Source organism: Bos taurus, chromosome 2 (assembly GCF_002263795.3).
Source record: "Bos taurus isolate L1 Dominette 01449 registration number 42190680 breed Hereford chromosome 2, ARS-UCD2.0, whole genome shotgun sequence".
Classification (NCBI taxonomy): Eukaryota; Metazoa; Chordata; class Mammalia; order Artiodactyla; family Bovidae; genus Bos; species Bos taurus.
In genome coordinates this window covers 52833734-52860928 of record NC_037329.1, presented here as the reverse complement: position 1 = coordinate 52860928, position 27195 = coordinate 52833734, and the positions used below count along the sequence as shown (strand labels likewise).

General features: G+C 40.1%; 1 protein-coding gene across 2 annotated transcripts in view; it reads right to left on the bottom strand.

The window, feature by feature from the left end:
* The window catches only part of GTDC1 (glycosyltransferase like domain containing 1), a 496188-nt gene that overhangs the window by 7414 nt on the left and 461579 nt on the right, over positions 1 to 27195 (bottom strand). The gene's annotated exons all lie outside the window — the stretch shown is intronic.

Sequence of the window (27195 nt, the reverse complement as noted above, 5' to 3'; positions counted from 1 at the left end):
TGTGTATGTATATGCAAATGACTAATCATATACTTTTTTTAAACTAATATTTGCGTTTTTAAATTTTGTTACTCTCTTGTGCATTTAAGCAATCAAATATCCTGTCAACTAGATGCCCTTTCCTTTTCTTTCATGAAACTACATTTCTTAGGCATTATTGTAGATGTAAAATATTTCTGATGGAAAGGGAAAGAATTACTATCACTTGTTTTAAAATTTGATACTTCAGTCCAAATCTACTCAATCTTTCCTCTTTGTGCCTTTGAGGGTAGGTCTTCAACTTTCCCAGTTTTAATCAGATAGCCCAGATGGTCATGCTTATGGTAAAAATATCATTAAGGACTGGATAAATAAAATAATTAAGAGATTTACTAATTAATTTTTAAAGATTCTAGATTTGAGCTAGGGCTATAGATTGTATTACATAGGCTTTGTCTCTTTTGCTTTTAACAAAAGTGGTTAATAGTGGTTGGTGTGTGGTAATGCTCAGTAAGTGAATTTTAATTAGTTATTAATGGTTATTTACAAGTTATCATATGTAGTCTGCTTTTAAAGGTGCCATACTTATGTCAAAATATTCTAAAATAATGAAACCCACCATCTAAAACATGCATGGCCATTCATTATTTTAAAATAAAATATTCTGTTGCTTACATTTGAGCAAACTTTACTTTTCACATATCTCTTCTGACAGTATTTAAAGTATGAAGCATGAACAGAGTTAAGTAACTACAGCAAGTCATAGAAATTACACGTGGAGACAGAATGAAATGGCTTAACTGCAGGCTTGTGCTTGTCGCCACACTGGTGGACAAAGCCGGTGGGACTAGGAGAGACCTGATCTGCACCTCACCCGACAACATCCACCTGGCTTTTTTTCACAGCAAAACCTCCTTGTCCTTTAAATTCTCGAGGTGAGGAGGGTTGGAATGATGCACCGGATTCATCTGAAGCACCAACAAGACTCTTGGTTCATCTGGAGAAGCGAAGCCCTGGGCAGCTGGCACCCTTCCACAGGGAGCTACAAACTCCACTTTGCCACATTGCGAGTCTCCCCAGGCAGCAGATGTCTCGTAGCTGCCGCGCAGGTCTCCAACTCCACCACACCACCTGGACAACATATTTAATGTACCGAGGGTGCGTTTGTCGCCACTTGGGAAAGATTTTTTAAATTTTCTTTCATTTTTCTCTCAACACCTTCCTGATTAGTGAAATTTGGCCTCAGATTGCAAAACTTTGTATTCAAAAATATAAGGGGGAAGAATCAAGACTCACATTTCTTCCCATCACCCCAATTCCCCACCCCCAAATCATTCTGGAAAAAAAAATGCATCCATCTTCCGTATCATTACAATGCTCTTTTATTCTTTAAAAATGGAATCTTTCCACAGAGCAGTTCTGCTGAACCACTACGCAGAAAACTTATACAACGAACTGTGAGATGGTTCACCCTCCTGCTTGGCTCCAGCAGCACCAACTTCAACACGCCTCCACCACAACTTTAAACGGTGGGTGCAATCCTCGTAGAACATTATCTGGAAAACATTCTGACTTTTTCGGCTGCTAAAGTGATACTTACAGTACCGTTGTGTCTGTTTAGTTTAAAAATGAGGTTGATAACGATAATGCTTTTCCTAAGATGATCTTCTACTTTTTAATGATACCCGTAGTTTCCCCTACATAAATGACTAAATCCTTACAGAATCTCGGTCTTGATTAGCACTCCTGCTAGTAAAATTTCACATACTAAATCAGCACCAGCTGTAGCAAGAAAGAAAGAAAAAGGCAAGTGTAAATGTTCCATATGCCCCACCAAATTGGCATCTGTGTCAGTAACCCTTTTTTTTAAACTATTGTATACATACATTCTCTTAAGTGTTTTGTTCACAGAATACTGCTAACAAAATTCCTCTGTTGGCATCTCAAGGAAAGAGCCTGTCCTTGGTATAATTCAATGGCACAAAATACAATTTCTCCTTCTCTTCATGTGGTCACAGACACACCTGAGTTCTATGTATATAAGTTGCTTCAAGTTAGTGAACCTTTATTTTGACATCTGTTCCCTGTAATATGACATGGCAGTGCTCTTATAAAGCTGCTTTACAGTTGAAATTCAATTGGTAGCAATACCAAACAATGTTAGAGAGACAATAGAATTATTTTGGTCACCTGGAAGGTATCTCAGAGACCAGGCTCAAAACAAATAATCTGGAATGTGTTGACTGTAGAAAGCATTTGTGATCACTCTCATGTTGTCACTCTGGTTTTCTTCCCATCATGAAGTGTCTCTTCACAGAACTAAAGATGCATCAGAAGTAATCCCGAAGCTACAGCTAAGATAACATATCATGCCACTTTAGGTGGTTTTCTTATCCACTGGGACCTTACTGTCTGAAATCCAGTAGGTATAGTTCTTCAGGAACATATTTAAACCATCAACATGAATACCACAATAACCATCAGAAAGCTACAAGCATAGAAGAGTGTACTAATTAAATGTTTACATACAAAGAGTGTCGGTAGGCTATGGCCCAGAGATAGCTGTCTCACAGAGAGAGCTCTCTGGAACCTGGCTACCCTGGTAAATGCGTGCGTGCTCAGTGGCTTAGTCATATCCGACTCTTTGGGACTCCATGGACTGTAGCCCACTAGGCTCCTCTGTCCATGAGATTTATAATAGTGGAGTGGGTTGCCTTTTCCTTCTCCAGGGGATCTTTCTGACCCAGGGATAGAATCTGAATCTCCTGCATTGGCAGGGGATTCTTTTACTGCTGAGCCAAGAGAAGCCGGTTATCCTGGTAGACCACTGTATATGGAAGAAAGAACACCCATTTCTTTGTGACACTCACTAATTCCTGATAATGTGTTCTCACAAAGGTTGATATTTTGTGTTGCTCTCGTTTACCTCCATGTCTACCTCTCTGGATTTAACTATAAACTCCTTGAGATAGTTTCTCTATAGTCCTTTATCTGTCTCACTGAAGTAGCAGAGTTCAGCAGATACCCAACAAATGTCTGTCCAAATCAAAATGGTTAAGGAATGCTCAAATTTTTGTTAGAATCTAAATGAACTGGTTGATGAATAGTTTACCGATTGGGATCAAGTGATCCAATTACATAAGGACAAAGGAAAATGGCTGAAAATTTCTTTTGTTTCCCTGAAGTTTTCCTACTATATAAACTCCCTTTCATCAAATGTTATTATATGGGTATAGAGATTTAGTTAAAGTTACTCTCAATAACTTTTTTATATCAAAAGGTAAAAATCAGAAGGCATTTTGGTGACAAGTTAAAAATCTCTTGGATTTTCTGAACCAGTTTACCTAAATTCTTAGCAAAACAATTAGAGAAGGGAATGTGGGAAAATTCACAACTACAGTATATTTTGCAGACTGCTTTTATAAAATATGAAAATTCATTCTCTTAGAAACATGGAGCTTCTTTTACAAGACAATGGCTTCTCTCTCTAGTACTGTTGCTAATCCAACAAAGCTGCTAGCCTCCTCCCATGGAAGCTGTGAATGGAATTCCCATAGTGGCAACTTTGAATGAGATGATCCAATGTTTATACACACGAAATTCAACTACACTTACCAACCGTATAGTGATCTTGCAGCTGTTATAATGATTATACTGAACTGATTCTTAAAACACTTGGTCATATTATAGTTGACGGTAGCAGTGGTAAAATCTGTATTTCTGCTAATCTATTGCTTCCAGAAAGTAAGCGCAGTTGTTGATATAGCTTTATGTTCCCAAATATCAGCAGAGTAATACAGAGTATGTATTTGTTCAATGACTCCTGAATACATGATGCTTTTGAACAACCGATTTCTTACATGGTTGCCTTCTTATTTTTTAGTCCTAGTCTGTAATTGGCATGTTTATTTTAATACAGTTGCATGGATGATAAATTACACACAGATATGGGATTTCTCCAAATGACAGACAAGTATAAAAATGAACTTGGAGAGTCAATCAATCAAGAAGTCCTTCCTGAGAACACTGTGTGTGCACGCCGTCCTACGACACTTCATAATGGAGAGTCATAGGCCCTGATGAATAAGAACAATCGCTGATGCAAGTCAGGACAGCATCAAGCTGGCATTCTGGTTGCTCTATGCCTGTGTCTCCTTGGTAAATATTTTGAATATCAACTTCGGTTTCTGATTGAAGGCAATTAGTGATTGTGCTGTGAAGACACAATGTGATTATCATCTTAAAAGAATTAGACAATGGAGGAATATGAAAAACAGGGTAGTTTATACAATGCCTACAGGAAGTTTATAGACAATGGTCGTGTTCACTAGGCAAAGTTCAGGAGGTGATGACGTGTGGAATTTTCATTTAGGGCACCGATCTTCAAGGCGGTGTCTGGACCAATCCTGTGTCTGGACACTGGGGACTGATGCCCATCACTGTCATTGCCTTTTATAATTTCATAGGCTTTGCTAACCAAAAGCTACCTCACTCTCCGCAGATGCATGCCAGGGTACTTTGTGTGGGGTGGTTGCTTCTTAAAAGGCCACAGCCAGGTCACACACTATTTAAAACGCTACTTTATTTAAGACAACTTTCAAGTGTTCCTTCTCCCTTTGCTATCTATGATTGCCCCATTTCAGTTTGCCATAGAACAGCTGTTTCGATATCCAGCATTTATCCGTTCTCCACATGCATCCAGCCCAGAGGGATTGTTAAGCAGATCATTGTTTTAATTCTGGCTAGATTCCAGGTCCCCATTATTAGTGATCCTGTCTTAACATTTACTGTTCAGTTTGGCTCACAGGTGATGTTGATTAAATTGGATATGCCATCTGGGGTGGCTTTTCGTCTGGTAGGCACATTCAAGGCAGAGCATACCTACTGCTTCATTTGGGTCTGAAGCTTTACACCTCATGTGATGGCATTCTGGACATGGCTGTGTGCAACCTGGGCTTGAGTCCTGGCTTCTCCAGCTAGTAGTTTTTTTTGAAATTGGGCAATCCACTCCTCTATTCGGGGCTTTAATTTTCTAATGAATAAAACAGAATAATCACTAATTCATTCTTTCACTTAGTTCCATGTTCATTTTTTAACCATTTACTAGGCAGCCACTATTTGCCTGAGAGTCTGCCAGGTTTGGAAAAATCAGAGATAAGTATAAAGAATATACTGATATTACGTGTATCATTTACAAAATACGTCTTTATGCAATAGACTTGAGCAAAGAGCTATGAAGCCTGGAGGGAAAAACAACAAAATCTATTCCCAAGAATCACAGGATTTCTCAAGAAGGACATGAGCATTGAGTTGCATCCTATAACTCAAGAGCTCCAAATCTTGCTTTTGTGCATCTCATCAATGAAAATATTCATGTGAGGATAACACATAACAATTTTATCCCTATGTCTTGGGTGAAAATGTCAAACATGTACAATTTTTTTTTTAATTTCATCAGTTAATTTAAGTAAGCAAAGCAAACTTAACTACATGTGCTACATTCCACCTGGGATTGTTTTGAGAAGCAAATGGCATGATGTGTGAACCAAGTAAAATGCTGGAGAAAGCTTTTGAATCTGTGGGTGATGTTGCATGCCCTTCCTATCCCAAGAGGCGGTCCAAGGATTGAATTAGAACATGAATGTGAAAGAATATTGGAAATGTAAAGCATCGATAATAACAAGAACAATAAGAGTCAACACTGATTCCACTCTTACAATATTTGAAGCATCATCCTAAATGTTTTATATGAATTAGCTCATTTATTTCTCCCAACAGCCAATATCGTATGTTCTAAAGCTGAGCCATCTAAAGTGTTGACATCGCTCACACCTCTTTCAACTTTTTCATAGGGTTTGTCCTAGAATTACTTCACTTTTTACAGATGAAGAAATGAGGTACAGATAAAACTACACAATAATTTAAAAAATTGAAAATACAATATATAACCCAAATAAAGGCAATGCCAAAGAATGCTCAAACTACCGCACAATTGCATTCATCTCACATGCTAGTAAAGTAATGCTCAAAATTCTCCAAGCTAGGCTTCAGCAATATGTGAACCGTGAACTTCCTGATGTTCAAGCTGGTTTTAGAAAAGGCAGAGGAACCAGAGATCAAATTGCCAACATCCACTGGATGATGGAAAAAGCAAGAGAGTTCCAGAAAAACATCTATTTCTGCTTTACTGACTATGCCAAAACCTTTGACTGTGTGGATCACAATAAACTGTGGACAATTCTTCAAGAGATGGGAATACCAGACCACCTGACCTGCCTCTTGAGAAACCTGTATGCGGGTCAGGAAGCAACAGTTAGAACTGGACATGGAACAACAGACTGGTTCCAAATAGGAAAAGGAGTACGCCAAGGCTGTATATTGTCACCCTGTTTAACTTATATGCAGAGTACATCATGAGAAACACTGGACTGGAAGAAACACAAGCTGGAATCAAGATTGCTGGGAGAAATATCAATAACCTCAGATATGCAGATGACACCACCCTTATGGCAAAAAGTGAAGAGGAACTCAAAAGCCTCTTGATGAAAGTGAAAGTGGAGAGTGAAAAAGTTGGCTTAAAGCTCAACATTCAGAAAATGAAGATCATGGCATCCGGTCCCATCACTTCATGGGAAATAGATGGGGAAACAGTGGAAACAGTGGCTGACTTTATTTTGGGGGGCTCCAAAATCACTGCAGATGGTGACTGCAGCCACGAAATTAAAAGACGCTTACTCCTTGGAAGGAAAGTTATGACCAACCTAGATAGCATATTCAAAAACAGAGACATTATTTTGCCAACAAAGGTCTGTCTAGTCAAGGCTATGGTTTTTCCTGTGGTCATGTATGGATGTGAGAGTTGGACTGTGAAGAAGGCTGAGTGCCAAAGAATTGATGCTTTTGAACTGTGGTGTTGGAGAAGACTCTTGAGAGTGCCTTGGACTGCAAGGAGATCCAACCAGTCCATTCTGAAGGAGATCAGCCCTGGGATTTCTTGGGAAGGAATGATGCTAAAGCTGAAACTCCAGTACTTTGGCCACCTCATGCGAAGAGTGGACTCATTGGAAAGGACTCTGATGCTGGGAGGGATTGGGGGCAGGAGGAGAAGGGGACGACAGAGGATGAGATGGCTGGATGGCATCACTGACTCGATGCACGTGAGTCTGAGTGAACTCTGGGAGTTGGTGATGGACAGGGATGCCTGGTGTGCTGCGATTCATGGGGTCACAAAGAGTCGGACACGACTGATCTGATAGTGTAGCACTATTTCCATCACATATTTCCCCTTGCTTCCATTCTCTCCCACAGATGTAACTCCTTTTAACATGTGGGATGTGTACTTCTAGTGTATTTTCAAGTTGTAGGAGACTTTGTAGAAACACTGGACAGAATATTATATGTACTGCTCTATATACTGCATATTAGATATCAAAAATTATGCAAATTATTCTGCAACCTGCACTGCTCACTTTACATTCTATCTTGGACAACTTTTTATGACGTGGGTCTACCTTATCTTATTCAAAGTCTGCATAGTGTTTCATTACATGGATATAGCATGACTTATTTAAGCAATTCTTTAATAATGGCTATTGTTATTCAAAATATAGCTATAAGTGATGTCACTAAATGTAAATGACCACTTGTATTTTTAGGATAAATTCCCAAAAGTACAATTATTGTGTCAAAGTGTAGATATATTTCACATTTTAATCCATATTACTAGATTGTGCCATAGAACATTTATAGCAACACACACTCCCACCAACAATATATGCTAATGTTTACTTCCTAATATTTACCATCATCTTTGGTATTTTGATAGACAACACAGAATCTGTTAGTATGTCTGTGACTCTAGATTCTGGATACTAGGTCATATATAGTGTCGTCTTCCCTGGGAATTGGAGACTAGTCAGACAAAGTAAGTTTGACTAGACTGATCTAAGTGAAAACAGCTCGAGTATGGCAACCTACACTGCTGAGGAACTAACAGTAGTTATTGCAACAGGAGTATGGCCTTAAATGGAGGTTTTAATACTTTTAACAAAACTGGACCGTATCTAGAGTAGACAGATAAATCTAGACACATAATGCTCAGAAACCCAATGTAAACCAGCAACAGCCCTATGGGACACATGTGTCTTCACTCCCCACTTTCTGGTCCTGTGTTCGTGCGTGCCAAGTTTCTTCAGTCATGTCTGACTGTGCAACCCTATGGACTATAGCCCACTAGACTTTTTTGTCCATGGGATTCTCCAGGAATGAATATTGGAGTGGGTTGCCATGCCCTCCTCCAGGGGATCTTTCTGACCCAGGGATTGGACCCCCATTTCTTAATCTCCTGCATTGGCAGGCAGGTTCTTTACCATTGGTGCCACCTCTGGCCATAGGCAAAGGCAATTGCCATTAGGACTCCACCTCTGAATCCTTCACAATTCAGTCTCTCTGATCGCCACTCCAAACTCAATAGAGTAGACACATTAAATATAACCTATTTGGCATTGCTGAGCTGCACAGTGGTTTTGCCAGAAAAAATGGAATCAAGAAGATACAGAATTTTCATCAGGATGTATTTTTAGAGGAGAGAAGAAAGTGCAGATGACATCTGATTACAATATTCAAATCGTCTTTAAGAACCACCTCCGAGGGACTTCCCTGGCAATCCAGTGAGTAAATGGTTAAGATTCCAGGCTTCCATTGCAGGGAGTGTGGGTTTAGATCCCTGGTCAGGGAACTAAGATCCCACGTGCCTAATGGCACACAGCACACCAGGAAAAACAAAACAAAAAGCAAAAAATCCACCTCATTCCTGAATCAAAGATGGGAACAAGTTAGGTTGAAGCCTAAAGCCCTGGAGTGATTTGTGGGTGTGCCTAATGGAAAACAATAATAGTTGATATAGAGAGATTCTGGCCAGAATATTGCTGGTGATGAAGACAAGAATGATGTCAAGATAGCGACATTCATCTTGATTTCTTAAGACTACTAGGCAACCCAATCAAAAAATGGGCCAAAGATCTAAATAGACATTTCTCCAAAGAAGACATACAGATGGCTAACAAACACATGAAAAGATGCTCAACATCACTCATTATCAGAGAAATGCAAATCAAAACCACTATGAGGTACCATTTCACACCAGTCAGAATGGCTGCGATCCAAAAGTCTACAAATAATAAATGCTGGAGAGGGTGTGGAGAAAAGGGAACCCTCTTACACTGTTGGTGGGAATGCAAACTAGTACAGCCACTATGGAGAACAGTGTGGAGATTCCTTAAAAAACTGGAGATAGAACTGCCTTATGATCCAGCAATCCCACTGCTGGGCATACACACTGAGGAAACCAGAAGGGAAAGAGACACGTGTACCCCAATGTTCATCGCAGCACTGTTTATAATAGCCAGGACATGGAAGCAACCTAGATGTCCATCAGCAGATGAATGGATAAGAAAGCAGTGGTACATATACACAATGGAGTATTACTCAGCCATTAAAAAGAATACATTTGAATCAGTTCTAATGAGGTGGATGAAACTGGAGCCTATTATACAGAGTGAAGTAAGCCAGAAGGAAAAACACCAATACAGTATACTAACGCATATATATGGAATTTAGAAAGATGGTAACGATAACCCTGTATACGAGACAGCAAAAGAGACACTGATGTATAGAACAGTCTTATGGACTCTGTGGGAGAGGGAGAGGGTGGGAAGATTTGGGAGAATGGCATTGAAACATGTGAAACGTCATGTATGAAACGAGATGCCAGTCCAGGTTCAATGCACGATGCTGGATGCTTGGGGCTGGTGCACTGGGACGACCCAGAGGGATGGTGTGGGGAGGGAGGAGGGAGGAGGGTTCAGGATGGGGAACACATGTATACTTTAAAAAATTTAAAAAAAAAGAAAAAATACAGTTAACAAAAAATATTAAAAAAAAAAAGACTACTAGGCAAATGGAAATTCTGTATAATGTTGTATGGAATTTCTTCAACAATATATATTTCAGTAGAAAAAATTTATATTGTTGTCCAAAATTTTTGACATTTTCCTTGATATTGTATTAGTAAGGATGCTTAATGCTAGCTACTATAACAAATGAAATTAAAAGATGTTTTATCTTTGGAAGAAAAGCTATGACAAACCTAGAGAGCATATTATAAAGCAGAGACATTACTTTGCCAACAAAGTTCCGTAGAGTCAAAGCTATGGTTTTTTCCAGTAGTTATGTACAGATATGAGAGTTGGACCATAAAGAGGCTGAGTGCTGAGTGCTGAAGAATTGATCTTTCAAACTGTGGTGCTGGAGAAGACTCTTGAGAGTCCCTTGAACAGCAAGGAGATCAAACCAGTCAATCCTAAAGGAAACCAATCCTGAATATTCATTGGAAAGACTGATGCTGAAGCTAAAGCTCCAATATTTTGGCCACCTGATGGGAAGAGTTGACTCATTGAAAAAGACTCTGATGTTGGGAAACATTGAGAGCAGGAGGAGAAGGGGGCAACAAAAGATGAGATAGTTGGATGGCATCACTGATTCAATGGACATGAGTTTGAGCAAGCTCCGGGAGATAGTGAAGGACAGGGAAGCCTGGCATGCTGCAGACCATGGGGTCGCAAAGAGTTGGACAAGACATAGCGACTGAAACAACAACAAAAACATAAAAAATAACCCCCAAATCTCAATGGACTAACATAATAAAATTTATTCCTTGCTCACAAAATAGTTAAAAAGGCTTTCTGAGGGCCTCTTTCAAGTGGTGACTACGGGATCCAAGCTCTTTTGTATGACTTCCACACATGATCTCCATTGCTACTACTGAAAGAGAAGAGAACTTGTGAAAGATCACATGGACACTTTTCTGTCCAGTTCTGGAAGTGTTGTATATCATTTCCATCAATATCTAGTTGGCCAGGACCTAGTCACATGGTCCGACCTAAAGGAAGCTGGGAAATGGACTATCCCTGTGTGCACAGAAAGAGGAAATGGAATTAACAAGAATCTAACCAGCTAGTCTCTGTCACAGGTACACAACCAAACCCAAGAATTATACTTTTCTTGGTAAACTTATCTGCAATACTCTTTAGAATTTTGGAAGGAAGACTATTTTGCCATATTTCAATGGATTCTCAATACCACATAATTAGGGATGAAATTGTATTTGGGATATGAATGAACTCAGAGACTCATAGATCTAAGACCTGGAACTGATCTTGAGACTTCCTGGTTGAATTCACCTCTTTAGGTAGGTAAGAGGTGCTCTCCAAAGACCCTTTTATAATCACTGGGAATTTCTTTAATGATTTTTCTCCAAAGACATTGTATTCAGAAATAATTTGTTTACCAAACCACATTTACTGAACAGTAGTATTTATTTTTCCCATGCATTATTAATCAGAAACATAAAACTGGCAAGTCAAAAGTTCTGAGCCCAATATGAAGTCTTACACTCAGCTGATGTAAAAAAGTCAGCCAGAAGCAAAGAAACTGGAGTTCCAGGGAGTCTGTGTGTTATTTCAGTATTGTTGAATGAATTTGGTTCAGTTTAATAGCTCAGTCATGTCTGATTCTTTGCGGCCCCATGGACTGCAGCACGCCAGGCCACTGTCCATCACCAACTCCCAAAGCTTACTCAAACTCATGTCCATTGAGTTGGTGATGCCATCCAACCATCATGTCCTCTGTTGTCCCCTTCTCCTCCGCCTTCAATCTTTCCCAGCATCAGGATCTTTTCCAATGAGTCACTTCTTCACATCAGGTGGCCAAAGTATTAGAGTTTCATCTTTAACATCAGTCCTTCCAATGAATATTCAGGACTGATTTCCCTTAGGATGGACTGGTTGGATCTCCTTGATGCCCAAGGGTCTCTCAAGAGTCTTCTCCAACACCACAGTTCAAAAGCATCAATTCTTCGGCACTCAGCTTTCTTTATAGTTCAACTCTCACATCGATACATGACTATTAGAAAAACCATAGCTTTCACTAGATGGACCTTTGTTGGCAAATGTCTCTTTTAATATGCTGTCTAGGTTGGTCATAACTTTTCTTAAAAGAAGCAAGCGTCTTTTAATTTCATGGTTGCAGTCACCATCTGCAGTGATTGAATCATGTCTCCCAAATTCTGTTGGTGGAGCTCTAACCCCTGGTGTGACTGTATTTGTAGACAGTGCCTTTTTGGAGATGATTAAGGTTACATGAGGTCCTAATCCTATAAGGCTGGGGTCCTGACAACAAAAGAGACACTAGAGATTCTCTGTTCACACACATAAGAGAGTCATGTTGAGACACAGCAAGATACCACTGCTTATAAGCCAGGAAGAAAGGTCTCTTGAGAAACTAGCCCTGCCAGTACCTGGATGTTGGCCTTCCAGTCTCCAGAAAGAATTGCTATTCAAATAACTCAGTGTGTGGCATTTTCTGATGGCTGAATTAGCTGACTAAAACACTCAGTTAAAGGTATAATTTCCATTGTATCTCTTGAAAATATACCTCAAATGCTCACTCTGTTCTAGTCAGTTGTGATCAGCAGCAAGTGTATTTCCTATCTTTTTATAAATAGCCTTGCTTATCTGGGGAAATAGTATCTCAAATTTTATTTCTTCTGGGTGTAACTGTATCAAAAAACCCTAGCTAGAAGAATTAGCTCCATAAGCATGCACTTATATAAGACTTGGTATTTATTTGTTTCTTGTTTGCTTGTTCTTCACTATACTGTCTCACCTACTAGAGGTTCAAATTCTAGCTTTCATATTCTCTTAGGCAATCATTGTATACAATTACACATGTACATTAAATGATGTGAAAACTTTCAACCCAAGTTATCATTTTCAGATTCATGCAGAGAATGAGAAAAGAAATCATGATAATGAAATAAAACATTTACATCTGCCACCAGGAAATCATTTCCTCATCCTTTCAAACAAGAATCAGTACATATAGGTTCAGAACAAGTGACTGAGGCAACACGCCAGGGTCATTTTTTCAAAGGCTTGAAACCTTATTTTGCAAAGAGGTGCTGGTTATGGATACATGCCACACCCCTCTCTCCCTCCTATTCCATGTATGACTCTCATACTTGCATTTCATGAATCTGCTTCCCTGTGACCATCACAGACTTAAAGAATGTGAAGACTGTTAGAAAGCAGGATTTAGCATCCCCATTTTAATAATAAATACAAACACACACTTACCCAGTACGTTTTACGCCTGCCTGCAACAAAAACAGCTGAACAGATTGTGATGAAATTCAGAGACTGACAGTCTGACAAAAAAATCCCTTTTTGTCTAAAATCTGGCTTCCATAGGTTTTTGCAAATCTAAATATTTGATTTTGCACTGGAAAAGGAGCCAGTCTTATGTACAATTTATAAAATAAATGTGTAGATACATGTTTTAAAATCTCCAAATTTTGTCAACACATACTGTCCAACTTGAAAGACTTTTCTCCCCCATTTTTTTCCCTATGACTTGGGTGTATTTTTCTCCTGCCTTTTAAGGCTTTAACTATATTTATCTAATAAGAACTCTTTTGCAAACCAGTGTTTCAATAGTGATTTAACACTAGTTTCAGTGTCAAATTGCCCTTTCCACAGCAGGGAGTTTTAAGCCTTGCTGTATTATACTTCCAAGACTCTCAGGAGCTGGAGTTGGGAGATATAATATTTTCTTTGAAGTTTGCCTTTCACTACACACTGGGATGCAAACAAGCTTCAGTTACTCAGCAGTCAAACAATTCCATCACACAGGGACCAGAGCTAAATATTGTACCAAATTTTCTAATTATGTCTTTGTGATATTTGCTGCACGAAGTTAGGTGAAGTCAAACTAGGATCAATAGAAAACTCCTTGTCTAAACAGACATCTGAACCTTGAGATATTTTGTTTATGGCCTCAAAATTCCCCTTCAGCAAGTCATAATTACAATAAAGATAATTTAATTGACAAAAAAAGTTATTTCTGGTAAACTCATATATATGTTAAAGGTACTTATTGTATCAGAGGTGTATATAACCAGGCTATAGACAAATGTGAAGTTCCAGGTTAAAACACACATATTTTATTCCCATGTACCTTATTATATTGCCTTTTATGCTTTATATATCATAGCAATTTAGCTGCCTTAGTGGTATTTCTTTAAAGGATTTCTCAATCATTTCATAGCCTGAAAGCTGAACCTTTTCTTTTCATGAGATTTTTTAAGTATATGCATCATTCTTTTCTTTCTTATTAAACAATGATAAACTGCCAAGGAGGTATCTCACCCATAAGAGAGAAGAAAAGTGTTGAAGAACATTCCATGACCCAATAAAAAGTACCACAGACTATTCCCTACAGAAGTTGCTGGCAAATCTCAAGGGCAAGTAGAGAAAGGCATGTCTATGGAGGCATCCCAGAGTTCTGAAGAGCTGAGGAACTGAGGAAAACACTTTCTGCTTTATTATAGAAAGTCTGTTTCATTATAAAAATGTAAATATTTCATGCATGCATGCTCAGTTGTGTCCAACTCTTTGGGACCCCATGGGCTCTAACCTACTAGGCTCCTCTGTCCATTGAATGTGTTCCAAGGAAGAATACAGGAGTAGGGTTGCCATTTCTTTCTCCAGGGGATCTTCCTGACCCAGAGATCGAACCTGCATCTCTTACATTAGTAAGCAGATTTTTTACCATCGCACCACCAGGGAAGCTCAGTAAATACAATATTTCAGTATTGCTCTAAAAGTTAAATAAAAATTCTGATGTACTTTGATAGCCATTAATCTGCACTCATCTAACATGCTAGTAAAGTAATGCTCAAAATTCTCCAAGCTAGGCTTCAGCAGTATGTGAACCGTGAACTTCCAGATGTTCAAGCTAGTTTTAGAAAAGGCAGAGGAACCAGAGATCAAATTGCCAACATCCACTGGATCATGGAAAAAGCAAGAGAGTTCCAGAAAAACATCTATTTCTGCTTTATTGACTATGCCAAAGCCTTTGACTGTGTGGATCACAATAAACTGTGAAAAATTCTGAAAGAGACGGGAATTCCAGACCACCTGACCTGCTTCTTGAGAAACCTGTATGTAGGTCAGGAAGCAACAGTTAGAACTGGACATGGAACAACAGACTGGTTTCAAATAGGAAAAGGAGTACGTCAAGGCTGTATATTGTCACCCTGCTCATTTAACTTATATGCAGAGTACATCATGAGAAACGCTGGGCTGGAAGAAGCACAAGCTGGAATCAAGATTGCCGGGAGAAATATCAATTACCTCAGATACGCAGATGATACCATCCTTATGGCAGAAAGTGAAGAACTAAAGAGCCTCTTGATGAAAGTGAAAGAGGAGAGTGAAAAAGTTGGCTTAAAACTAACATCAGAAAAAAATAACATCAGAAAAAAAGCATGACATCTGGCCCTGTCACTTCATGGCAAATAGATGGGGAAACAGTGGAAACAGTGGCTGACTTTATTTTGGGGGGCTCTAAAATTGCTGCAGATGGTGATTGTAGCCATGAAATTAAAAGACGCTTACTCCTTGGAAGAAAAGTTATGACCAACCTAGATAGCACATTAAAAAGCAGAGACATTACTTTGTCAGCAAAGGTCCATCTAGTCAAGGCTATGGTTTTTCCAGTGGTCATGTATGGATGTGAAAGCTGGACTATTAAGAAAGCTGAGCATGGAAGAATTGATGCTTTTGAACTGTGGTGTTGGAGAAGACTCTTGAGAGTCCCTTGGACTGCAAGGAGATCCAACCAGTCCATCCTAAAGGAAATCAGTCCTGAATGTTCATTGGAAGGACTGATGCTGAAGTTGAAACTCCAGTACTTTGGCCACCTCATGCGAAGAGCTGACTCATTTGAAAAGACCCTGATGCTGGAAAGATTGAAGGCAGGAGGAGAAGGGGACTACAGAGGATGAGATGGTTGGATGGCATCACCAACTCAATGGACATGAGTTTGGGTGGACTCTGGGAGTTGGTGATGGATAGGGAGGCCTGGCATGCTCTGGTTCATGGGGTCACAAGAGTCGGACAGGACTGAGCGACTGAACTGAACTGAATCTGTGACAGTATTATGGCAGTATCTAGAGAGACCCATATTTTATAAAAAAGAAGACTTAGGGGTTTCAAGAAGTTATTTGGCGTCTTCTAGATTGCTAGTTCTTCTGTGTATTCTTTCCATCTCTTCTTGATCTCTTTAGCGTCTACTAGATCTCTACCATCTCTATCCTTTATTGTGCCTATCTTTGGGTGAAATGTTCCTTTGATATTTCCAATTTTCCTTGAAAGGTCTCTAGTCTTCCCCCTTCTGCTGTTTTCTTCACTGTTCATTGAAGAAGTCCTTGTGTCTCCTTGCTATTCTTTGGAACACTGCGTTTAGTTGGATGTACCTTTCCCTTTTTCCCTTGCTTTTTGCTCTTTTCTTTCTTTAGCTACTTATTAAACCTCCTCAGATAACCACTTTGCTTCTTGCCTTTCTTTTTCTTTGGTATGGTTTTGTTAGCTGCTTCCTGTACAATATTGTGGATCTCCATCCATAGTTCTTCAGGCACCCTGTTTACTAGATCTAATCCTCTGAATCTATTCATCACCTCCACTGCATATTCAACAGTCAGTTCATTGGAAAAATCCCTAATGCTGGGAAAAATGGAAGGGGGAAAGGGAAGAGGGCATCAGAGCATAACATGGCTATATGGCATCATGGATGCAATGGACACGAACTTGGACAAACTTTGGGAGTTGGTGAGGGACAGGGAAGCCTAGTGTGCTGCAGTCCACGGGGTCGCAAAGAGTTGGAAAAAACTGGGCAACTGAACAACAACAAGAAGTTCACTAGTAATACAGCAGGGAAAGGAGGGAGTCTGACTCATAAGAAGGCGCCTTCAGCAGCATTTCCTCGAAGGCAGCCTCAGCTAATTAAACAGGGTCAACTTTGCTATGGGCAGTGGAAAGTATCCTTGCCTTGTCAGTGGGCTGACAGTTTCAGAGTATTAGAGTGTGAAAAGGAGAATGATTAAAAATATACACTAAAATATGAATTGGAGGTGATCTCTAGGAACTGAGACTGTGAATAATTTTTGTTTTCTTTTTTCTACTTGCTTATATTTTCTAACATTATAAAAATGAGGAGATATGAATTATATCATCAAAAAAAGCATTTAATGTGAGCAACCAAGATGTCCTTCAGTAGATGAATGAATAAATAAACTGCAATATATCCAGACAATTGAATATTATTTGCACTAAAAACAAATGAGCTATCAAGCCATGAAAAGACATGAAGGAAACTTCAGTGCATATTATTAAGTGAAAGAGGCCAATCTGAAAGGCTACGTACTCTATGATTCCAACCATGTGATTTGTGGAAAAGTCAAAGGAACATAGTAAAAACCAGTGCTTGCCAGGGATTGAGGAGGAGAGAGGGGTGAATAAACAGAGGACAGAGGATATTTAGGGCAATAGAACTAAATGATACTCTACATGTCTGGTACTGTAATGATGTATGATAATGTAATAATGGATATATGTCATTATACATTTGTCTCAGCCAAAAAATGTGCAACACCAAGAGTAAGCCCTAAAGGAAACTATGGAGTTAGGGTGATTAGAATGTGTTGGGGTAGGTTCATCAGTTGTACACGTGCACTACTCTGGTGGGGAATGTTGATAACAAGGGAGGCTGTATGTGGGTGGTGGATGGGGATATGGGAGCTTTCTAACCTTTCTTTCAATGTTGCTGAGAATCTAACTACTCTTAAAAAAAAAAAGTCTTTAAATGTGAAAAAAAAAAAACTAAAAGAATAAAAATGAAGAAATATGTGCTTTTGAGGTAGGAGCTAGATGGTTCTTGGGGAGAGCAGCTGGAGTTGTCCCCTGTGGACAGGTACTCCAAAATAAGAGGAGCCAGACAAGAGCTGAGTCCTGCCCAGGTAAGAGATAAAAGAGCACAGATGCCTCATTCTTGAGGTCAAAGAGACCTTCCGACTACATATGCACAGAAAGGCTCCTTGAAGGTCAAAAAGTGAGGGGACACCACCCATGGTAAATGATGCCAACCTACCCACAGTCCTCGTCATTAGAGGACTAAGAGATGCATGCACACCCATGGGAGGACCCTGAGACATACCAAATACAGACTTGTGCATCCATGCTAAGTCACTTCAGTCATGTCTGACTCTTTGCAACCCTATGAATGATATAACCTGCCAGGCTTCTCTGTCCATGGTATTCTCTAGCCAAGAATACAGGAGTGGGTTGTCATGCCCTCCTCCAGGGAATCTTCCAGACCCAGGGATCTAACCCAGTCTCTTTTCTTTGCTGCACTGGTAGGCAGGTTCTTTACCATGAGGACCACCTCAAATATGGACTCAGAAACAGGCAAAGCAAGATGCTTGGCAAAGGAAACCCAGAAGAAATGCCCCATAAAAGTGACTCACAGCACTGTAAGGGTACCAGTCTCTCTCTCTGAGGCCGCCTATGGGTCTATCCACACATACTCTTTTTCCTCTAATGAACACTTTACTTGTTTCACTACCCATCTCTATATGGAAGTTCATTTCTACAGAGTTGTGGGCCAGGGTCTTGTCACTGGTCACGGATCTTGTGGCTAGATTCAGTGCTCTCACTGCCTCATCCCAATCTCAATCTCTGGCCAGGAACTGAAATTGTGCTTCAATTGTGCAGGCGGAGGCCACCTGAGATCACTTTGGACAAATGAGTAAGTATTATCATGTCCTGCCTCTCAAATCTGGAGAAGGCAATGGCATCCCACTCTAGTACTTTTGCCTAGAAAATCCCATGAACGGAGGAGCCTGGTAGGCTGCAGTCCATGGGGTCGCTAAGAGTCGGACACGACTGATCGACTTCACTTTCACTTTTCACTTTCATGCATTGGAGAAGGAAATGGCAACCCACTCCAGTGTTCTTGCCTGGAGAATCCCAGGGACGGGGAAGCCTGGTGGGCTGCCATCTATGGGGTCACACAGAGTCGAACATGACTAAAGCGACGCAGCAGCAGCAGCACCAGCCTTTCAAATCGGAGAAGGCAATAGCACCCCACTCCAGTATTCTTGCCTGGAAAATCCCATGGATGGAGGAGCCTGGAAGGCTGCAGTCCATGGGGTCGCTGAGAGTTGGACACGACTGAGCGACTTCACTTTCACTTTCATGCATTGGAGAAGGAAATGGCAACCCACTCCAGTGTTCTTGCCTGGAGAATCCCAGGGACGGGGGAGCCTGGTGGGCTGTGCGTCTATGGGGTCGTACAGAGTTGGACACGACTGAAGTGACTTAGCAGCAGCAGCAGCAGCCTCTCAAATCCACTAAACTTAACCTAGACCCAGTTGTCATCCTCTGTAATACTAATATTATAAGGAAGAGAGGTCAGGTAAATATAGTTGAAGAGCTAATGATGGTGAACAGGTAAATGCTCAAAGTAGTCAACCGCACACCATTCAATGTTTATTCAGAAAAGTTTAAGATTGTAAAAATACGTATCATTCAAGCCATATTTAAAAGTATTACAAAATGCTCAGAAACCTCACCCTCTAGATGAAACTTCACAAATTAAGTCATTGACCTGCATTGAGTTGAACACCAAGCAAGGTGCCCCTTCTTCTAAAGTAATGAATATTCTTCAAACAGCAAGGGAACAAGGCTGCTGTTTGATGCTGATGACATTGAAAATTTAGGAGAACGGAAATCCCATCATTTTTCATTTGTATGCAAATTTGTCTGTTCCAGAAATTAACCCCCAGACCCCACGTCAGTTTTCATCTCCAGGAATTTTTTTTGCCAGCACCACACGGTGTAGGCTTGTCACTATCCTGAGGTCACTAGGCTTCCCCAGCTTAAAAACAACCACCACCCCCAAAGTCACAATGGCGCTTTGTTTACCCTCATTATTGGAGGATAAAGAGCAGTAGCTGGAGAGGCCTGTTGTAAAATGCACATCTCGAATGGCCGGCCCTGCTGCCAGCAGCATTGAAATGCAAACGGCAGATGATTTTGGCCAAATAGCTCTCATTGACCACTGGTCCCCATCTTAGATGAACCCGGAACAATAGACCAATCCTATTACCCTCCTTTTGAGCCAGATCTTCAACTGTTAAAAAGTTCCTTTGTTAATTCCCACCTTAGACAAATGTCACCATCTACATGTGAAGGGGAGAGAGGTGATTGAGGTTTTTAATTGATGTGGATTTAATTATGCTAATTTAGACAGCTGTAAAGCATTTCAGTATAGCTGCATAATAGGGAGAGCAAATACAGGTGCCCTTCACTGTAGGGGCTTAATTTTTAACCTACATAGCTTTAAAACAGAAAGGGAGTTCAAAAGCGTGGGCAATTTACAATTTATAGAGGGAGGTCCACCCACGCTCTGAAATGTTTAGCAGGCTCTACATGTACCTAAGAGAGAGTCGAAAGAAACCCTCAATTTTGATTGAAAACTTCAAATTTGTCTCTAACTATAAGAGGCAATTTAAAATGATGTGTATGTCAAGACTCGATTTGAGATAACACTAAACTAGAAGCTGGGAATTAAAAAATGACCTTTATTTTCATCTCGGAGAAAGAAATCTCACAATGGAAATGGTGATAAAAGCTAGCAAGAATTTTAAAAATTTTTGAAGAAAGGGCTTTTGAATTTTTGAACTTTAATGACAAGGTGAGTTGACTTCACCATGTATCTGACGACGACTTTCATTACCAGGAACGTGACATGACACTCAGTGTTATCAGCGGGAAAACAGTTTTTGTTCAAATTGCTGAATAATCCTGTTTTGATTTCTTGGCATTTTATCTGGAGTGAATGATGCAGCAGACCCTACTGAAGTTGTACTGAGTCTTAACCAAGTACGACCTAGGATCCTGTTTCAAGGATTAGATGCTCGAGAAACACTAAGTAGTTAAATCACTGCTCCAAAGGCGGCCTGGTTTTAAAGGGCGATGTTGCACAGGCCGGTATATAACAGTATGAATGAAGAGGAGGAGAATCAAAGACATTTCATAGCACTTTTAGTGTGCATGTGGCTTGCTGAGGAAGGGAGGTCTGAAAACACTCCAGCTCTTCTGTTCTCTTTCTCCTCTGGGTGACTCTTCCTTCAAGGCCCAAGCTGCCCCCTAGACACTGAGTCTCTCCTCCTAGGAGGCCTATTGCATTTCTAGAGGACAAAGAGCTTATCAATGAATCATCTTCCTTTCTCCCCGGCCATTTCCTTCTCAACCTTGTCAGGCTTCTCTTCTGTGCATTTTCCTTTGTCCTACACTAATCAGACATGTAATTAGCTGGCAAAGAAAAGAAGAAAGAAGCAGGGGCATCTGTCCTCTGTTTCACACAGTGGGTGGAGAGTGACCTTTCCAATCCTGCCCAGTTTTTGGTGAAAACACACAGATTTGGGCATGCATTTTGACTCAGGATTTTACTAATTCTTCCGATCTTGGATGAGCTGTCTAATTTCTCTGACTTCTTTGATTTATCAAATGAAATAATCATTCGTTGTTCATACATTTGTTGACTCTACCTATGAGCTGTGGATGAAATGTTTCTACTGTTCTGTCCAGCACACAATAGGTACAAATGGTCCTTGATCTGTTCCTCTCATCATCACCCACAACGCTTCGCGCTTTCTCCATCTCAGCACCCCACGCCTCACTCTGTCTTTCTCTGACCCATAGCTTTTGTTGTTATTATACTTTCATTTATTTACTTATTTAACTTATTTTTGGCTGTGCTTCTCATTGCGGTGACTTCTCTTGTTTGAGAGTACAGGCCCTAGAGCACAGGCTCAGCAGTTGTGGTGCAGAGGTTTAGTTGCTCCAAGACATGTGGAATCTTCCTGGACCAGGGATCAAATCCATGTCTCCTGTACTGGCAGGTGGATGCTTTACTGAGCTACCAGTGAAGCCCAATTCATAACTTCTTTACTCTTGTTCTTTGGGATACCATCATCTTATTTCTCCACTCTTGAAAATTTACTCTCTTTCATATTGTTTTTATTTCCTTCTCTTCTGCTCACTTATTACTATTTTTTCTTTTTGTTATTTCTCAGAGATTCTTTACCATCTTCCTCTCATCTCTTTTCTGTTTTGGGTTATAATAGGAGTAGAGAAGAGAGGAAGTTGTTAAAATTAAAATGAGGATCTCAAAGGAATGGAGAAAAAATAAATTAACATTTAAGAACCCTAGTGATAAGACTTCCCTGGCTGTTCAGTGGTTAAGAGTCCACAATTCCAACGCAGGGGACTAGGTTCCAACCTTGGTCAGGGAACTAAGATCCCACATGCTGTGTGGTACAGCCAAAATAATAATAATAAATAAGAAGAAGAACGCTAGTGATAAAGTTCTGATATCACTTGTCTAAAGGAATTCAAAATAGTGTCAGTTCAGTTCAGTTCAGTCACTCAGTCATGTCCGACTCTTTGCGAGCTCATGGACTGCAGCACACCAGGCCTCCCTGTCTATCACCAACTCCTGGAGTCTACCCAAACTCATGTCCATTGAGTCAGTGATGTCGTCCCCTTCTCCTCCCGCCTTCAATCTTGCCCAGTATCAGGGTCTTTTCAAATGAGTCAGTTCTTCACATCAGGTGGCCAAAGTCTAATATAAATCCATATAAAGTATTTCTTTCTGTCTCTATGCTATAAGCACTATCTAAAATATGGAAACCAGTCATGTAAAAACAATATAGATAGGCCTGGTGTGCTGCAGTCCATGGGGTCACAGAGTCAAATACAATTTAGCAGCTGAACAATGAACAGCAAAAGAAGAGTGTAATTTTTGGAAATTAAAGCAAAAAGGTCAAATGTACTTGTTACAAATGTGTGAGCAGCACTGAAGAACAGAAGTAGAATATATAATTTCCATTTAATAACAAAAAAATCAAAAACAAAGAAAAACCAATTAATCTAAATAAGAATAGAGAAAAATAGCAAAATGAAACATGGTAAATAGAAATCATAAAGACAATTAAAGTAAATCTTTCTCCCTCTTTATGCATATATACACATTCTCCTGTTTCTGGTTCTCTGGAGAACCCTGACTAAGAGAACACGGTTGAAGGTTCATAAAGATAGTGACTTTTGGTAAGAAAAGGCATTGCATTCAATATTATGAGAGACAATAAGAATTGAAACTAACTAGTTGATCTGAGAAATGAGTGGCAAGACTGAAAATATCTTAAATACATAAACATGAGATAGCTTTGAATTGGCACATTAAATATCAGTCAATTATAAGAAAAATTCTTTTATATCTAAAACTAGAATTTCCAGTGAGATTAAAAAAAATAAGTAGAATGGCTTAGTATAACTTTTGCTAGAGAAAGAGATGAAAAACTTAGTTTTATTCAGCATCTACTAGATGTCCAGCAATTTATGTACATAAAGTGAGCACTTAAGTATCGTTTATTTTCACAATATTTAATTATCACAATATAATTCATCACATCTAATGATCACAATATCCTGCTGGTTAGACCCCAAGTTTTAAGGAGATCAAGTCACTTGCCAATGGTTCCTCAGAAAGCAATGGATTATGGGGGCTGGTAAGCCTGAAATCTGCAGAACAGACTGGAGACCCAGAAGAGCTGATGCTACATCTTGAGTCAGAAGGCAGTCTGGAGGTAGAATTCCTTCTTTCTAGGGGGACCTCAGTCATTTCTCTTAAGACTTTCAGCTGACTGGGTGAGGACTACCCATGTTATGGAGGATAATCTGCTTTACTCAAAGTCTACTGAGTCCAAAAGAGTCACCCTTAAAAAAAATATCTTCACAGGAACATCAGACTTGGTGTTTGACCAAATCTTGGTTCCCCAGCCTAGCCCAGTTGACATCCACAATTAACCAGCCCATCAGGTCATGGCAATTCAATTTGAGATCAGCCCTTTACCTTAAGGCTCCTGTCAGGGCCAAGCTCTCTGAGCTAGCCTGAAGATAGAACTCCTCTCCAGGGGCATGACCACCTGCCAGCTGGTCAGTCTCAGAGGCATGTAGCTCTGAGGAGAAAGGAGGCTGAAGAGTGACTGGCTTGTGAGAAGCAGCAAGAGAAGTACCATCAGGGCCAGAGAATGTCATGAGGATGCAAAACTCCATAATAAAAACACTGGCCATTAAAGAGACAAAAGATAACTGGATCTCTAGAGGTACACTCATGATATTTCAGTCCTCAACTGAGTCCTAAATGTGCAGTTGTGATTATGTTTGAACAATTTTCCAAAATTTTGAGACTTCTGACTATAAGAGTACCATTTTTCCATATTGTTATATATGGTCTTAATCTATTTGGGAGGCTATAACAAAATACCATTAGATGGGGTAACATAAACAAAAGAAATTTATTTCTCACAGTTCTGGAAGCCAGATGTTCAAGATCAGGGTGCCACCCTGGCCAGGTTCTGGTAAAGGCTTATTTCCTGGTTTATAGATAGCCATGGAGAAGGCGACGGCACCCCACTCCAGTACTCTTGCCTGGAAAATCCCATGGATGGAGGAGCCTGGTGGGCTGCAGTCCATGGGGTCGCTAAGAGTCAGACATGACTGAGCGACTTTACTTTCACTTCTCACTTTCATGCATTGGAGAAGGAAATGGCAACCCACTCCAGTGTTCTTGCCTGGAGAATCCCAGGGATGGGGGAGCCTGGTGGGCTGCTGTCTATGGGATCGCACAGAGTCGGACATGACTGAAGCGACTTAGCAGCAGCAGTAGATAGCCATCTTCCAGCTGCATCTTTACATGTGGAAGGGGATACGGAGCTCTCTGGGTCTCTTATATTGAGAGTAATTCCATTCATGAGAGCTCTACTTTTAGGACCAAAGGCCCTCCCTCCTTATACCATTACATAAAGCATTAGGATTTCAATGGACTTCCCCAGTGGCGCTAGTGGTAAAGAACCTGCCTGCCAATGTAGGAGACATAAGAGATGTGGGTTCCATCCCTGGGTCAGGAACATCCCCTGGAGGAGGGCACGGCAACCCCTACCAGTGTTCTTACCTGGAGAATCCCGTGGACAGAGGAGCTTGGCGGGCTATGGTTGCAGAGAGTGGGACATGACTCAAGCGACTTAACAGCAACATTTCAATATAGATATTGGTGGAGGTGGGGGATGGGGAGGTGGTAGAGCATAAAGAAACATTCAGATCATAGTTTAGATCCTTATATAGGGCCAGTGACCCAGATTTTCTAGTTGCAGAGCTTGGCTTGCCCGCCTCCTAACCTGGGGCAATTATTTTGACAATTTAAACCCCAGTTTTCGTACCTGTTAAATGAAAATAGTAATATCATCTACTTTAAGGTTGTAGTGAAAATTAAATAAGACAATCAATATATCTAAAGCAATAAACATCATGCTTGGCCAATAGTAAGTGTTCCATGAAAGTTAGCTGTTATCAATTCTATACATCTCCTCCATCAGTACCATGCTGAAAAGTTAACCTCTGGCCACTACAAATGCCTCTTGTTTTTGATGTTTCTATGATAGGTTTTTAAGTTACGTGTTTGTGAGTAAATTTTTAATTTGTTTCATTTGTTTATCCTGTAACTTTTGGGGTGCCCATTAAAAGATAAGAACATGTTTGTAATATCTTTTAAACTCCCCATAAAGTCTGGCAATTCCTAGTGACTTTTAGCAACATTAATAAGTGTTTATTGAGAACATACTATGGTCAGGGTATCACTCTAGGTGCTACCGTGGGCCGTGCTATTCACTATCATGAATGAATGCATTTATCATTGAGAAAACTTTTCATAAAGTTTTTATACAAAGTCTCAGTGCTGAAGTAAGAGTGTAATAATATGATTCTGAAAGGCATACAACTGGATGTCTACCTGGGAGGGACACAGACTTAAGGTTCAGTGAGTCATGTTCAGTTTTCAGTGTCTACGCAATGCCTGCTATGTGCATGCAGGACAATCCTTAGCTTCAAAGGTGTTAGAAGATGACTTACCTTAAAGATGTATTCTTTGTTTATTAGCTTTTGTTTGGGGAGGTGATCTATGATTGTGAAGTTTTATTAAATCCTAGCAGCATTCTTGACACTAAACAAACACAATGAGCTGCTAATCACAGCATGGGTCATTTATTTTCTGTTTTGGGTCACTTCTTTCCTCTATTGAAGGAAAGGAACATGACAGCTCTCTGTTAATAATGCCAAACTCAAAAATCCATTTTCTTTCTAAAATCTGAGTATCATGTCCCTTTAACCACACCTCCTTTTTAATCCTGGCATTCATTTCTGTCCATATTTTTCAAGATCCTACTTAGTAACTAAGACATGCCACCTGAAAGAATTGAGAGGTTAAAGGAAACCCGAGCCACCATCACCAGTTCCTATGAGCAGAGTCGATTATGCTTTCAGAGCTGCTATGTGCATTCTCCCTTAGCCCTCCTTCCTCACAGAACCCGAAGAGCAAAACAATACATCGCCCCATGAATATATTATCAGTACCAACTTGACAGCTTCGCTGTTGACGATACTGGTTGTACTTCATTTCCCTCCTGTAATCCAAAACCAGATCCAGCCCCCCTGGGCCCAGACTGGGGCTGTACAGCAGCTGAAGGGCCAACTGCCAATGGGTCTGGAACAGAGTGTTTCCAGCCTCGGCACCTGACTTCCTGGCTGCCTCCATGTCAGGTCTCATTGGTTGATGTGGCAGCTGTGATTCTGACAACAAGCTTGGTGTTGGGTCAAGTTTTTGTTTGGCTGACTTACTCCCATAGAAGCCATTTTCCTTGACTCACCCTTGATTACTGAAAATACTCTTTATTACCTTTTAAAATCATGTGATATCCATAAGTAAAAATTGGGATTAACATTTTTGAAAGCATTACCCATGACTGATTTTTTTTTTTTTTTTTAATGCTGAAATGCAAGAAGTAAAGCCAGAGGCAGCTCAATCCTGTGTTTAGCACAGTGGTGTATCAAATACCATTTGTAACTTCAGAATAAAATGCACAGCTTTTTTCCTTGTTCTTAGGAACCTGGATGAAATGATCACCTACGGAAACAGTTTACAGATGCAAAAGTATGTAGTGTTTATATACTAGAAAGCTTGACAGAATCCTCCTTTAAAAGACTAAATAGTTGTGTTCTAATACAAAGAATGTGAAATAAAAACATGTATAACTTTATTGATAAAACAGGGTTTTCATTCAATAGTTGTAAGACAGGATACTTGCAAAACTTGCTTATACAAGGGAAAAGGTCTCAATGCGGTGGCTTTCTTTATAATCCA